The 16814-nt window shown below is 40.1% G+C and overlaps 1 long non-coding RNA gene across 1 annotated transcript in view; it reads left to right on the top strand.

The window, feature by feature from the left end:
- The first annotated feature begins 2860 nt into the window (after positions 1-2860).
- Positions 2861-16814, top strand: part of LOC139740643 (uncharacterized) — a 151723-nt gene continuing 137769 nt past the window's right edge. The window contains exon 1 of the long non-coding RNA XR_011711577.1: positions 2861-3075. This is a non-coding gene — a long non-coding RNA (uncharacterized lncRNA). The remainder of the gene's footprint in view (positions 3076-16814) is intronic.

The following is a 16814-nucleotide window of genomic DNA, read 5'->3' as shown; positions in this document are numbered from 1 at the left end:
TTAAAGACGACCATGTAGACTGACCCAAACATTCGTCCCCCCTTTTTTTTCCCACCCTGACTTGAACAATTAACGGACAAAATCACACGTAGACATTTACAACTGTGCATGAAATAGTGCGCACATACACAAACACGAAGAAAGGGATGCATGCACGCTCACTTATACACATGGACCCATAGTTGCACACATACACACATACACACATATATATATATATACACACACGCGCGCACGCACACACACACACACACACACACTTTGTTCCAATGAATTTCTGTTTTATTTTGTCTAATTTACATTATATAATTGCACAAAAGTAGATAAACCTTTTGATTCAATTCGCATGTAAACAAAAAAAGCAAATCGACATTTCATATTCGTCGTTACACAGAAATAAATTGAGTAATTCAAGGGACTTTATAATGAACATACAATACATCAAAGCGAAACACTGAATGGAATATATCATTGAAAAAATAACCCCTTTCCCCTAACATCTTCGTCTACATTATCCCTCCCTCTGCCCCTCCCTTTCAAACCCTTACTCCATATCTTCCCTACTCTGACCTTAATCCTCGAAGTAGGCCCCACCCTGCTTTAGCTTACAGCAAAATCTGGACAATGAAAAGTAAAACGAATGGGCGGAAATTCGAAGAAACATCTCAAGAACTTAAAAAATCACACATACACATTCGCAGGCACGCACACACACACACACACACACACACCACACATACCCTCACATAAACGCAGAATACACACACACACACACACACACAATGCCCATTCATACATACACACGCGCGCATGCACACACACACACACACACACACACACGCTAGAAAATACCCATTCATACATAAACACACACACACACACACACACACACACACACGCACACACACGTCACTGGTTTACAGCTAGTTCCACACCTTGATATCAATCAGTGATTGTCGACGTTACCCGTCTCTACTGCTGTCTACCTAAGATATGAAACGAGATTGATCCACATACAGACACTAACTTTCATAAGCACTTGCTTTACTTTCTTTTAATTTCAATTATACTTTATTTCCTTCCAGCAAAGGTAATACCAATATAAAGAAATATATAAAGTTGACAAATTATACTGTTTAACAATTTGTAATAAGTAGGCCTACACGTCATAAAGTATAATACAAAATTATATATGTACACATGAATACTGATGAGAGAAAAAATGCATTACGCTTTGCTAGAAAAACAAAGAAGTGAATATAGGGATGGAAAAGAGTGATCTACTAAAAAGCACCGCTCGTAAGAACTGGATCACTCCATAAACAATCTGCAAATGACATTTACTCAAAAATTCATCGATTGTACATATACACAGCATTTGTCAACAGATACATGAGGTAATACCATATTGTGAACAATATCTGTTTAAAAGTACAAAGGAAAAACAAACTGAAAATGAAATACACCACATACTATTCATTGAATTATGTCTACCAGGAAAATATGGTGAAAAATACAACAATAAATAGTACGGACAACAGTAACACACACTTGATTACAGTCATTAGTGTCTCCATTAAAACGATTTCATGTCTTACTTTTCACTTATATATATATATATATATATTGGTGAATATACAATGTTGTTGTTTTTCCAAACTACCTTCTTTCTTTGCCAGGTGATTAATGCAATTTTTAAAATCAAGATTACTTTTATAATATGAAAATCCTTTTATTTCAGTCTCGTTTATATACTGTACCAAATAGGACCAAAGAATACCTATAAACTTGATATTAATGAATAAATGGAAAGACACCTTATGGGAATGCAGTATCTGTTTCTGAATTAGGATCAAGGTTTCCGATACGTCTGTGTTCACGGAGTGGAAGTGGGAGTTTAGAAAGCCTGGTTTATGAAAAGATTCCTCCATTTCAGAAAGTCTGGTTTACGGAAAGATTTCTACACATTTTATAGACTCGTTTAAAGTCTGCAATATATTGCTTTGTTAGGTGTACCTCACCGTATCCGGGCAATTACCCCCCCCCCCCCCGGCTTAACACTGGTTAGTGGTAAGGTTAGAGTAAAGATTAGGGTTAGGGTTAGGTTAAGAATTAGGAATTTGCGTTAGGGTTAGGATTAGGTCCAGGGTTAGGATTAGGATTAGGGCCAGGGGAAGGGTTCGGGGTAATTGCCCAGGGAATAATTGCCCTGAGACCATTCTAATTTATCCCCCTTTTTACGTCATGTTTTCACAGGATTAACATGTGAAAAGGGGGATAAATTAGAACTATAAGTAATGGAGGCTTATTTCTGCAGACTAGACTTATTTTCCCCTCCCTCCCTCCCTACCCCCTCCTCTGTTCGTTCCGTATCTTTCGCTCTCGCTTCGCCAATCCTTTACTACACCACGCAGTACGCGTGCACGCGTACTTGAAATGCGTGACTTCTATTCCAATGCCGTTCGCTTCCTCGCGCTGCCCAAACCCACAGCACATGCCGTTGTCCTCATACGTTGTGTGTCGACCGGAGGGTATCTGGGAACGGCAGAAGCAGCTATCCTCTCGCCAAATCGTAAATCGTACATCGCCCAGGGGGATCTCAGCAGTTTGTGTAGACAGTTGATGTGATGAGCACGTGGCGTAGTGACGAACGTGCAAACCAAACAGACTTCGGCCTCTCGGTGCTCTTCTATTCAACGAGCTAGCTGTCGGCAAGAGGTAATTGCACACTCTAAATGCAACCCGCTCTGTCCAGCGTCTGGGATTTACACAACAGGGGGCTCGAGTGTCTTTCGCCTGAGAACAGAATTATGTTTCGCCCTCTTTCCAAACTACTTCACAAAAGGCTGAGGGATACATTTTGAAGCGGAGATTCGCTAACCTTACCCGCCATCACCCGTTCTTGCACGCCGGGGATTTATTCCTATTCAACATCCAGGGCATGCCCGCATCACCGAATGACGAATTCGTGAGGACTGGACGAACGTACTGACTTTATCTTGATTGTTATCATCCGTATCCTCCTGAAGTTCTCTCTCACCCAAGGAAGCAAGTTTTCCGGACCTCTGGTCAAAGGTGAGTGTTTGTAATATTATTGGCTAATCGTCGTTTTGTATATTTTATTCTTTATCATATGATCCACGTTGATGTTAATGTTACTCACTCGCAAGCGTGGGTGTCCAGTTCATCAGAATGATGATTGCAGGGCATATTGCAGGTGGTAATAATTGTCGTGCTTATGTGTGTGTGTGTGTGTGTGTGTGTGTGTGTGTGTGTGTATGTGTATTTCCTTTTTTTTAGGTAATGGATTGTGATTGGCAACAGAGTATAATTCGCTGTACACCATTACATGTTATCAGTTGATCCAACTTGATAAGTTGATGGATGATGTTGCCTCAATGTCATCTACACTTCTCTGTTTCCGGGTTTCGCTAAAATAGTTTACATTCCTTTCAAGTACCCCCCTCCCCCATTCTCGTATAACTTCAATTAGTTGATGCATAATATGTGAAATTACTAATCTTTCGATGTTACCAGATATACACGTATTAAAAAAGAGACATAACGCATAAAACTGGTGCTGATGAATAGTATCTCTTTATTTGTCATTGGTATTCTTTGAGGGACATGGAAAATAATATTCCAGACATATTTTGTTTTGCCCCTAATCATTGTTTTGAATGATTTATAATTTTGACTTGAGATATTAAAAACTTTCTTCAATACACATAGGATACTGTAATGTTACACAAAAACTCAACTCTATATTGTAATGTGACAGTAAAAGAAATTTCTTGCACCCTATAGAAAATTCAATTCCACCAATTCTATAAGCGTCAGTGACTCTTTGTAGGCGTCTTTTTGGTCAAAATAAGTCTACAAAACAAAGGAATGAACCTATATCAAAATGAGACAAGTTGGTCAATGGGAAGAACAGTCAAATTTCCATTATGTGATTGAAATATGTAACCATGGAACTTTTATAGGATATATATATATATATATATATATAGAGAGAGAGAGAGAGCATGTATATATATCGTGAACGCTGCCGCACCTCTGATGTAGTTTTAAAAAAAAAAGGTGATCCCGAAAATTGCTCAAAATAATCCTTTCTAGGACATTTCGTGGAATTCATAAAGAGTGAATTAACACCCGTAACTATTACTGAATAAGACGGAGCAAGGAAATTGCTTAAAGTGATGCCTTTCACTGATGTTTTAGTTTAAGATATCTTACAATGTATATTTCCGTGAATTTAAATGAAACAACGTCAGCATGGGCAACACTCAAACCCAATATCGTGTTCGTGATACGTTCCTCTCTCTGGTAGCTTATATGTGAAATATTCTTTCACTGTAAATGTGAACTGCTTTACATTGCCAACAATAAGGGCCATACTGTCTTTATAGGGTTAAGAACATATTCTAAATTCTTGCCAACCAAATTCGTTGAGAAAAAGTCACTAAAAAATAAGCAAAAACAACAAGCAATTTAGTTTTAAAGCAAACAATTTTGTTAATGTGTGGTGGAATTTGAAAATTTTCTGCAATCAAGTCATCGCTGGTACACGTGTTTTAAGCATTAAAATTTAGTTTACGAAGTCTTTTTTTTTTGGTTCATTTTTTTCTGTCAATTAAGAACCACTGGGTACGATGTTTTTGCTTGGACACGATAGACATTTTGATGTAACATGAATGCATACAGAAGAGTACATAAAATTTTACTGTCTATACTGTCCTATACTGTCCTTTCTATTCTTTCCTGTACACTTTTTCTCCTATATGGGTTGTCTAGTATCGTCGAACGGCCTTTGTCATGTTTGTACACGAAGATCACATAACGCTGCAACAATCTCATACCGGAATTAAGACCAACTGGGGCATAACCCTTTATGAAATCAAATCAGATTTGACAAAAGATAAAGAAGAAGAATTTTCTACCTATTTGTCAACTGAGCATAAAAACTCCATGACAAAGTAATAACATGAAACAGTGTTCTCCGAACCCATCCATAGTTTGTGTTTGATGCAAACGTCACATTTTTTTTATTAGTTTGCAAATTTGTCAAATATGCGTGCTCATTAACAAACTTGAAAGGCTGCAGTAACAGAAATGTTACGAATGGACAAATTCGAATTACAATCAGCGAGGTGCTTGACAAACTTGTGCAATTTGATCGCTCGTTGGAGATTTTGAGCGGCCGAAATCAAAATTAAATTCTTTTTATCATCTTTTTTTTTGCTTGCGCTCACACTGAATACACGCTGAAACACATTCAGCATACATTCAGATAACTTGTGTAAGTGTTCATGAAATGCTTTTATCCGTGGTGTTGCAATTATAAATAGGTAATGTCGTTGTTCAGACATCTTTAATGCCTCATGCCTCAATTATAGATTACAAAAATAAAAAAACCCCACAAAATATTGGCTGCTGGTGTTTTGTATGCCTTTAGATTTTAAGGAGATTTTTAAAGCCGAAGAGCTACACTATTCTTCCACAAGACGTTGCGAACAGCTGGTGAAAGCAAGAACGACCAAGCGTTCGTGAGCCCATTTGTCTATTATAGATGACTTAGCCAATTCTGATCAATTTATTTTCTCTTTCGATCCTCGATATCATCAATTAAACAGGGCATATGCATACGTCTTGGAGTCAGCGATTTATTAGAAAGCTTTTATCTCATTATGATGTTTCAATGGCAATAGATGAAGATGCAATCTCTTTATAGTCACCGATTCGCATGTCTTATAATCAGGAGTAAAATTATGGCCACTTTCATCTACTGCTGGCACAATACTACGTTAGCAATTCATCCTGTGGTTCGAATTAATGGATTTGAAATATATATCTCATCAGACTTGATTAGAATTATATATTGGCTCAATAAAGGGGCGTGTATCAATCTCTCATTCTGACCAATGCCAACGAAATGCTCTGCCGATTCCGGAACTTCCGTCGACTCGAATAGAAAGATTTCTACTTTTCAGAGTATATGCATCAAAGACGTTTATGACGTAAATGGAGAAATAAAAAGGTCTGTAATGACAACAGGTGAGTCAGTGGTAGCTCTTATCTCTTTAGAAAATTTGGTATGGAGGAAAACAGCAGATTTGAGAATCTTAGACGAAGAGTGGATTGGAAACTCGTCGATAATTCTTGATGATGAGATGGCTTCTTCAGTAACGGCTACATGCATGCAGACGTGAAGGAACTGAAGCCTGGTTCTAAATAGTGCATCGGAATGCTTGCTGTAATAGAAGTGTAAATTTGGACATACCTTCTGCAACTTTGAAGCAACAGAGTCTGATTTGCATGGCTGTCTGTTGGGGTTTTGAAAATAGAAATTGAATTTCTGACCATTCAGAGATGAGTTAAGCTTGAAAGAAATATCTCATCTATGCAGCAATATAGAAGGAAAGAGAGAGAGAGAGTACTCTAGATAGTCTTGAGTTTCATATTCTCGACTGAATAAAAGCGGAAGAGCAGATGGGTTACTTGCAATGGCAAAGGCACCCAGCAACAGAAACCCTTTGGCTCTCTCCGGATGCGCTCAAGGACTCTCAATCGTTATTTTCCCTAGTTCGGGTCGGCTGGCAGTACCGGATGTGCCCTTAGGCAAGGCACTCTATCCTCATAGCCAGAGGGGTCTTAAAGCCGTGGGTCTCGTGGTAGCTTGCTCTCAAACATTTTAAGTGTTTCTTAAATGGCCACATTCATCAAATTCAAACAAACAAGAAAGCATTGTTGTGGTTGTTTTACTTTGCAGACATTGCAGAGTGTTTTGCCTAATGGGCAATTAATTCGATTTAACGACATTCTTCCAGACCCATTGTTACTGCTAGTCAATATGCAATTTATCATTGAATTTCTATACCTCTGTTTCGATTGTCTCTGCATCTTGCACATGATTGCAAGGGCCTTGATGATGGTATGTCATAATATAGCGTCACCTGGAAGGTGCCAATATGCCAACTGGAATGTAAGCAACTTACATCTCTTGTGGACAACAATAGGTCATGAAGGCACTCCGCTTAACAGATTTGGCGAACATATTGCTGTTCAATAGCGGGGGCGCTGTGGCATAGTGGATTCAACTCCCGACTCCCAATCGGAGGACCCGAGTTCGACTCCCGTCTAGTGCTTACGTCCTTGGACAAGATGTTCTCATCAACCATGTCCCTCTCGACCCAGGTGTATAAATGGGTACCTGGCGACGCTGGGGTAATAATAATGGCAGGGCCCTCTGGTAGAGCAGTGGCAACACTGAAGAGGCTACCCTAAAAAGAAGACCTTATTATATTATTATATTCATTGCATTGGTATTTATTTTGGTATACTCTTTTTCCTTGTTTAGTCGTATTGGTCGATATAAAGTACAGTTTGCAAGTGACTCCATGTTGACCATTAATTCACGGTTAATCTTAAAATCTATAATAATGATAATGATAAATATAGTAGTGATAATAGTAATAGTAGTAGTAGTAGTAGTAATAATAATAATAATAATAATGATAATAATAATAATGTCTTATTTACCCAGGGTAGCCTCTTCAGTGTTGCCACTGCTCTACCAGAGGGCCCTGCTATTATTATTACCCTAGCGTTATCAGGTACCCGTTTATACACCTGGGTCGAGAGGGACATAGTGGGTAAAAACGTCATGTCCAAGGACGTAAGCACTGGGCGGGATTCGAACTCGGGAGTCGAGAGTCTTATCCACTTTGCCACAGCATAATGAATCACGGACTGATGATCATGACCATCTAAAATACCAAATGCAATGACCTCCGTGCTTTACCGAGGAGTTGACTTTCTGGGAGAATCGATTGACAATCTGACGAGTCATCTGTATTTGGAAAGTAAAGCTTATCAAGATGTAGGGCCTATGTTGACATTACTATTAATCACAAGGTAGAGGTTATATTTAGAGGTCCGGCCGGTCTGTCATTATGCATCGCTGAGAAATCATTGAGAAATTTTGAGAATGAAGATTTCCCTGGAGACCAATAAAGACTAGTGCCATCAGACATAAAAAAAGGACACGACATCGTTTCGGCCCTCTGTTATTTGCCGGTTGATTTAGCTTCGGTCGTTACATCGTCACGGTAAAGGAACCCAATACAACCTTCACGTACGAACGCTCTAGGCTGGTGTATGGACGCAAAACCATCTGGACAAAGATCAGTTGCTGCATCTGCATCAATATATCGAAAGTGAAGCATGTTTTGCAAATGATAAAGTGTCCGTGTGATGTTCCGAAATGTAGCTATAGGCACGTAGTGGTCCGAAAGAAATTCAGCTGTGTATATATATATATATATATATATATATATATATACAGTGTATCAATTTAAATTATTTTGTTTCCATATAAACTAATACAAAGCAATATGCGTAACACTTACATGAGTACATGATACTTTAAGGAATTTTGAATCACATCAAAAAAACATGGATACAATATTATAATAATATAGACTTTGGTTTTTAGATAAATAAACAAGTAAGCTATATATATATATATATATATATATATATATATATATATATATACATGCGTTGAATGCGTTGAATAAGCATAGAGCCAATAAAACAACACACGCTTGTGTTGTCTCCTCACATGCGGTACTGACTGGAAAGGAGACTATGACCGTCTCGCATAGAAGAGCATGACTTTAAGAGAATTGATATTGATATTGATATGAGAGAAATATCTCCCAAGCAGCTTTGCTAGAACGATGGGTTCGTCTTTTGTGCAGAATATCTCATGTTTTCATTCCATCTGTGAGAGGCCAATCAGCGCGATGGCACCTGTATACATACCAAAATGAATAACAACATGTAATAAGAAGGGCGAATCAAATCAAATCAGCGTACTTTTGCCTTCACATATCATCTTTACTTCGTCCGCCAGCTGCGCATAATTGTGAGGAGGCCGCGTGGATTGATCGCGCAGGAGATATGGGCGCCAAAATGTCATCCCAGTTTGTTTAAGTAATTGATCTCAAATTGGAGCGCATTGCTTCACATCGTCTGCCTCACATTCACCTCCGAGCAGATTATCAGGGCGAGAATTCATGTTTGGAGGCAAGAGGCGACGAGATATTGGCAGGCAGCATCACGAGCATTGCGTGGATAGTAACGTTGCTTAGCAAATCACTGCGAATAGAGAGTGTATAACCAGGGAGGTGGAAAGAGATTTTGAGAGAGAAGTTGAGTAACGTATCAAAAAGCGAATCATTTTAATTTGCAAACTAGGGGGACGGCATACGAGGGTCTCATCAGTGTATATGGAGTATGACGCGGATGTTTGCTTTGCTCTTCTTGAGGTATAACTTCAGTGAATTTCGTGGTAAATCTGGAAACCCTTATCGCTTTTACAATGTGATTTCCTTCTGAATGTATCATGGAAGTGATCGTTACTATTGTCATAGATTTGGATTATCTTCAGCTACTGTTTTTGGATAGAAATTTTCTACACCACTGGGTAAAAAACAAATGAAATGTAATTAATAATTGGCGAGCAAGGGAGATTCCCTAGGACTTGTACAACACGAACGCCTCTCTGAGTCTCGGCTGTAGTATTGTGTTTCCATTCTCCACAAGGGTTCAATACGAAGACCCGCTTTTGCTACCGATGGGTACGTTTTGAGATTAGTTTAGCTCTTGGGTTGGAATCGAATCTGTGGAGACGCCTGAAACGCGTCATGTGTTGTTCATCTCAACCGAAGTAAACCCGACGCAGGATGACAAATGACCTCCTACGCAGCCTTCATCCATAGGGCAGGCGAGACGACATGTAAACCATCGAGATATCAATGGCTGGATTCGTCTGTGAACATATATCACTTTGTTTCTCGTTTACGTATTTTGGTGCATGTCGTGAGCTAAAAACATACAGACAACTTCTTCCAACGAGCAATGTAAGATAGAAATTGACTGTGCAGGATACGGCTCTGGTTATAAGAGTGTATTACGCTGGGTACTCGAAGTACTTTACGGCATCCACTTTGTCGTCATCTTCTTCTCTCCCGTCTCTCATCTTTTCCTTCCCATCATTCCCTTCTCTACTTCGTGTCCCTCTTATCTTTTTATCGTCATCTCTACCATCTGCTTTTCCTCTTAACCCTTCTCTTCATCTCATCTTCATCACATCTTGCACAATGCACAATTCACCCCTGCACTTTTTCCCCTCATTCTTCCCTCCCTTCTCCTTATCGCCACTCAGTGAGTGGTGACTTATTATGTTATATTCTTACAATGTTGTATTGTTTAGACAATCATTTCTGAGGCCACTGTCCTCGTCAAGCGCTTGCTTATGACGATGGTCTCCTGAATTTCTGTACATCAAGAATTGCCTAATTTGTCTTTGAGCAAGAGATATACTGTAACTTATGTTTGCATAAATGTATGCACAAAATAGTTTATTTTCATCTTCAATTGTATCAGGGGAAAAAAGTTGAATATTTGAATTAATCATTTATTTGCTTTAATTGTCAGATTCAATTTATACTGTTTGTTTGTTCAATTGACTTTGTACTTCATTTATGTATGAAAAAGAAATTCAGAAATAAAATCAGAATCAGAATCAGAATCAGAATCTCCTCTGTATATATAGTTCTCTTCCTCCTCCGCGTAATTATTTTTATCAACAATTACTCTTCTTTCCCCGAATCATTTTTCCAACCTCATCTTACATCTACCAGGTCTTTCTCTCCTTACCATCGTGTCCATCATCTTCACGTATCCCTCTGTCATTCTATCCCCTTCTTTTCCTCCATATCGTTCATCTCTTCCATTTTCTCCCTCTTCCTCATTCGATCTGCTCTTATTTCGTGTTGTTTTATGTTCGGCCACATCTTCTCGTTTGACCTTTCTTAGAAGAGAGATAGAGAGAAGGGTTATTAAAATCTCTGTGAGGTACATGTAGTATATGAGACAGATATGAATCGATGTGTATGGGGGCTAGTGATGGGTCAAAATTTCACTCAGTTGAATATGCGCAGACAAATGACGATATACACTCGAAAAGAGAAAGAGGGGGAGAGAGAGAGAGTTTGGTATTAACAGCCAGTCATTTTGGCAGATTATAAAAACCATGTCATTCGAAAACTTTGATACCTGTTCGTTTGTTCAGTGTCTGCCCCATCTCCCCTCCCCCACACCCTCTCATTCTCGCTGATTGAGCCAACGAACGTCACTTAAGTTTTGAAATATTAGTGTCGCTTGCGTATATCATAATGATTAATAACCCGAGTATAAAGTTAACTGTTTGAAGTCACCTTTAGTGCGATAAATGTGAGGTCTACCATGAGAACCGTGGCGTAAAGACCTCTCACTCTGTTTTGCAATTCGAATAAAGTACCCTCGATACTATTGCAACCGACCTGAACGATGCCGGTACATCTGAACATAGGCCATTAACATTCCACACAGTGGTGTTATCGCATAGCGAAAATATTTAAGGCACGGATAGGGAGTGGGTGAAGGTGATCAAGAGGAGAGGAGAAGAAGAAAGGTGAGATTGGTGGAGGAGAACCATAGGGAGGAGGGGTGGAGGAGAGACTGGTGGAGGGGGAGCAGCAGGACCAGGAGGAGGAGGGAGACGGAGAGTAAGTGGAGGAGGAGGAGCAGGACTAGGGTCCCACTTCATAAAACTTTTTTTTTTTTTGATAGCAGCTCTTGCTGGAATGGCAATTTTCACGGTAACGACAAGAATCCTGCTTCCTGATTGGCTGTAGCTATAGGAAGTTCCAGCAAGAGTTGCTATCCGATCATCTTTTATGAAATGGGACCCAGGAGGGAGAGGAAGAGGAAGGAGATTGAGAGACTTGGGGAGGAGGAGGAGGACCGTAGGGGGGGGGGGGGGAACAGGACCAGGAGGAGGTGGGAGAGGAGGGAGATTGAAAGACTGGTGGTAGAGGAGGTGGAAGGAGGGGGAGGACCAGGGGAGGAGCAGGACCAGGAGGAGGAAGAAGAGGAAGGAGATTGAGAGATTTGGGGAGGAGGAGGAAGACCGGGGGGGGGGGGGGGAGGACCAGAAGGAGGTGGGAGAGGAGGGAGATTGAAAGACTGGTGATAGAGGAGGTGGGAGGAGGAGCAGGACCGGGGGGGGGGGGGAGAGCAGGACCAAGAGGAGGAGAAGGAAGAAAAAGAAGAAGAGGAGGAGGGAGAGTGAGAGACTGGTAGAGGAGGAGGAGGAGAAGGAATAGAAGGGAGATTGAAAGACTGGTGGAGGAGCAGGACCAGGAGGAAGAGGAAGAGGAGGGAGATGGACGAGGAGAAAGAGATGGAAGGAGGATGGGGCAGAAGAAGAGGAGGGAAGTGGAGGAGATGGAGGCATGGAAACACAGTGGAGGCGAAGTTTTTAAGAGGGGAGAGGGAGAAAAGAGAAAGAGGAGGACAAAGATAGGACAGGAAGAGGCCAAGAGATGACATGAGGGTTAACCTTCCGTTTTTTGCAGTGAGTCGTTGAGGTGCCTGTGCTTAAATTAAAGCCCTACTCAGAGTCCGATTTTTAGTTTTTATCTTTTTATCTTAAATTGTCATGATGAAAAGATAAAAACAAGGTACTCACTGAAATTGTGAATAAATTTATGAAGATTGTCTTCGTCGTGTTCCTCAGACTACTTAGGCATGGGATTTTTCGTTGTTGTTCAAACGCTCCTATAGATTAATCGTCCTACCATGTTTGAAATTCTTAATGACTGAGTATATCTTACGGAGAAAACTTGGTATTCCTCCAAAATTCACCTTCATTGTTTTCTTTTTCACTCAAATCGGTAAAAATTTCACTAGTCATGTTACAAGAAATCGTGCTTTCCCACATCCCAAATGAATTAAAAAGACGCCGGGGAATTGTGCAAAAGGAAAAAAGAAAGAACAGCGGAGGAATGGAAAGCATGATCGTTTGAACAGAGATTTTGTGAATTTCTGCGTTTCTAGCTGCCGGATTTAATGTCATGATTTTACGCTTCTCCGAGATGCAGGGCGAGTGAAGACCAGATATATCTCTTGTCTCTCTCTGGCCCATCTCACGCAACCTTCTCCGATGTAACGGCACGCCGAGCTCGATCAACCTTGAGTAGCAATGCGAGACGTGGCTCGAATAAAAAGACACATGCTCACAAACATTCAAGAAAAAGACGGAGATACATTTATGATGGCATTGGAGTGGGAGATACGAAGAGAAAAAAATTGTGTGTGTGTGTGTGTGTGTGTGTGTGTGTGTGTGTGTGTGTGTGTGCGGGTGTGTGTTTGTATGTATGAATGTGTGCGTGAGAAAGATAAAAGACAGAGAGAAAGGGAAGAAGAAAGTTATCCTGCCTTGATCGAGTGTCGTCGCCTTCGAGAAAATACATCTTCAGGAGAGTTAGCTTGCAGCATAAGCAGACGACAAGAGCGCGCCAAGTGAACGCTCTTTCCTATCACTGTACCTCTCCCATTACTATAGCAACTGTACTGCATTACGATTTCAAGGGATTCGTAAGACGGTGTGACTTGGGAGGGTTAACCGAAATGCATTTTCTTGTCCACTAAGAGCCGAGGCGCTCCCCAGAATTTCCGATGATGGGATGAGCGCGTGATGCGACTGACTACATTTCTTATCTTTTGAGTGCATTGACGAGCGCTATGGCAATATACTTCCACCATATTGTGTCCACCAAGGCTGCAAATCTTTAAGGGTCAGTGTATCACCACTCGGACGCAAAGGACATTAACCCCTCTCATTCCTGCTCTCCTGTGTGAATTTTTGGATGCCATCACCACTCGCCTTTCACTTCACTCGCGTGACATTTCTAGGGGCACTCTTTAGTCTTACTCTATCTCTCTCTCTCACTCTCTCATTTCATCTGTTACGGGCGACAGATTGACATTTGGAATGGGTTTTAGCTCGCGCGAAGCAGACAGTCGATGGGCATTAGGCACTCGAACAAATCAATCGACGACTGAAGTGAACAACGATATACTGTGCATTTGATATGTGTGTATACGTATATATATGTATATCATATTACAATACATAATAAAATATATACATATAAATACAGTTCGACCTCGATTATCCGGCCTCCTTTTATCCGGAAATCTCTATTATCCGGACGCGTTCACGCAGTGAAGGACTTTTTTTCATCCAAAAATTGAGAAAAAAAAAACCAGTGACTTTAAACTCAATTAAAATTTCTACAAAACTCACACGATTTACCTACAATATTCCCGACACAACTGACATAAATTCACACCACATTATCATCGTAAAAGTAAGCAGTCATCACCACCGTTGCGGGGTACGCTACCTGCCTAGCTGCCAGTGCACTGGGACGGCAGCTTGGACGGCAGCTATTTACATTAACATTGTGTCTCCCATATCCGGCCAATTCGCCTATCCGGATGAGCGCCGGTCCCGACATGGCCGGATAATCGAGGTCGAACTGTACATATATACAAAATATTATACATATAGGAGCCCCCACATTACATAACATATCGTTATATATGCACATTATAATCATATACATATTATATTTCATACAAGTAGATATGTATGCATATATATATATGTATATATGTGTGTGTGTGTGTGTGTGTGTGTGTGCGTGTGTGCGTGTGTATGCGCGCACGCTCGTATGTTTATGTGTGTGACAAACAGACAGACAGACAGACATAGAGCGGGGGTGAAAATTGCACATTTGTGCGTACGTGGCTCCATGGCTATATATGAGAATGTATGTGGGCATGAATTAATATAGAAACGTTGTCCCATAGGAATGTTTCATATCACACTCAAGCACCACACCAACTGTAACAATATTGACTTCAATAAGGGTCCAGTATTGCGGAGTCACATCTTACTACACAGTGGTGTAAATCAACTTTTCAGAATGCTCGAATCACCGTGACGAAAACTCGGTATATAAGTGTATATATATATATATATATAGGAGTGAGTCATTTTTGTATCGTTACAGCCCTGATGAAGGTCCTAATGGGACCGAAAGCTCGGCGGCAATAAACAGGCACGTTGACCCTAGTTACGTCCACCATTGCTCTTCTTTTCACACTATATATATATATATATATATATATATATATATATATATATATATTTCTAGTCATGTTCAGTTATGGAAGCTCACACTGTTATGTAGACTATTAGGTAATGACTGCTTTTGTCATGAAAATTTGACGGGAGGCAGAAGTACCAAGCCGTGGCAATAGAACAATCAAAATCAAATTAGATGCTTTCCAAAACAGAGAAACAAATACGAGAAATAACATGGATGCAAGCAAAGGGCAATAACTTCGGAACAACCGACATGACCGGGTAAAATAATCATCCCGAAATCATAAACTAATAACCTCGTTCCAGACGGAATTTCTGTAAATTGGGTTAGAGATTGTAAACTAAAGAGTCAACTGGGTCACTTGCTAGAATATTCCTTTTTAGGATAAATGGGCGAAAGATTATATCTAAATGGATACATCTTCATCTCATTATCTCATATTGATCAGTTTAACGAGTAAATCTCAAGACGCCAGACAATTTCGTTGGTTAGCATGGAGAGAAGAAACTCATTGGTTTCATTAGAGACATAATTAAGAAGCTTTCCACTTAGAGTTTGAAATAGTCTACCTTTTTAATGATTTTAGCTCTTGAAAAGTCTCTCGAATTTTCTATTCATCTCATGATTTCCTAATATCGCTGGAGTTTAAACAATAGGTTTGGAAAATAGAAATCATGGATTGTTGGTTTTTACTATCAGTATAATTGTGATTGGCTGGGCCGAGACCACGTTGCGTCAAACTTATGGTGGATAAAGAAATGCTCAAAGCTTTGATATTTCGAGATAATGTCGTGTCAGGTTCAACAGCAGGATCATAGAAGATGCTGATGTCTTTCAGTCATCTTCCATAAACATCACGTGTCATGTTTCCATGGTGACGAAAACGATCCATTGTCGCCGGCGGCTCTGGCAGCGATACCACATCATTTGGAAATGTGTTTCCCGCGGGACAAAAGCCGCTTAATTCAATACGAACTACGCGCCAGAGTTCAGGCGGACGCGTGGTCGACTAGGCAGTTATCGACGTGTCGAAGCGGTTAGTGACATTGGTCGTGTACAGTAACAGCTATCTTTGTGTATGAGTTTATGTTTGCGTGTGTGTATGTGTGTGTATGTGTGTGTATGTGTGTGTGTGTGTGTGTGTGTGTGTGTGTGCGTGTGTGGATGTATGTGGCTCTTTAAATATCGCGCACATTCGTTTCTAATTGTACGAGACATAATTCATATGTTGATACATCAACCAAGTCATTGTGGAAGACTTATTGGTAGTATAGTGGATGTACATACTAAGCTGACCCGCAGGATCCCAATCATAGACAGTTTCAAATTTTAACTGTAGACAGATGCCATTTTTTGTTCTTGAAATCTTTAAATCTTACCTCATTTTTAGAACTTTAAGTTTACAGGAAGTAAGGATAGCATAAACACAAGTAATAATAAATAATTATAGTTTAGAAATATACATCTTTCATAACCTGTCGGGAAGTACATACTCACAAAAATATTGACAGAGTTGGCCAAACTGTTTAACACGAAAGACAATTGTCTTGAATTAAGAACAAGCTGTGCCAGTATTCGGATCAATCTAAGCGCATTGACATTACCTATACAGAACAGCCAGCCTGCATACCCCATAGAGAGTCTCTACATTAAAGGCATAGAAATGTAGAATTGTAACACAGAGACCGAAATGTCGTAATGCTTGTTTTTCTGTATGGAATGATCCTATCTATTATTCATTCT

This window comes from Diadema antillarum, unplaced genomic scaffold (genome assembly GCF_040938485.1).
Source record: "Diadema antillarum isolate AM-2024a unplaced genomic scaffold, OU_Dant_1.0 scf00000030, whole genome shotgun sequence".
Classification (NCBI taxonomy): domain Eukaryota; kingdom Metazoa; phylum Echinodermata; class Echinoidea; order Diadematoida; family Diadematidae; genus Diadema; species Diadema antillarum.
The sequence above is the reverse complement of the archived record's forward strand: the minus strand, read 5'-3'. Positions and strand labels throughout refer to the sequence as shown.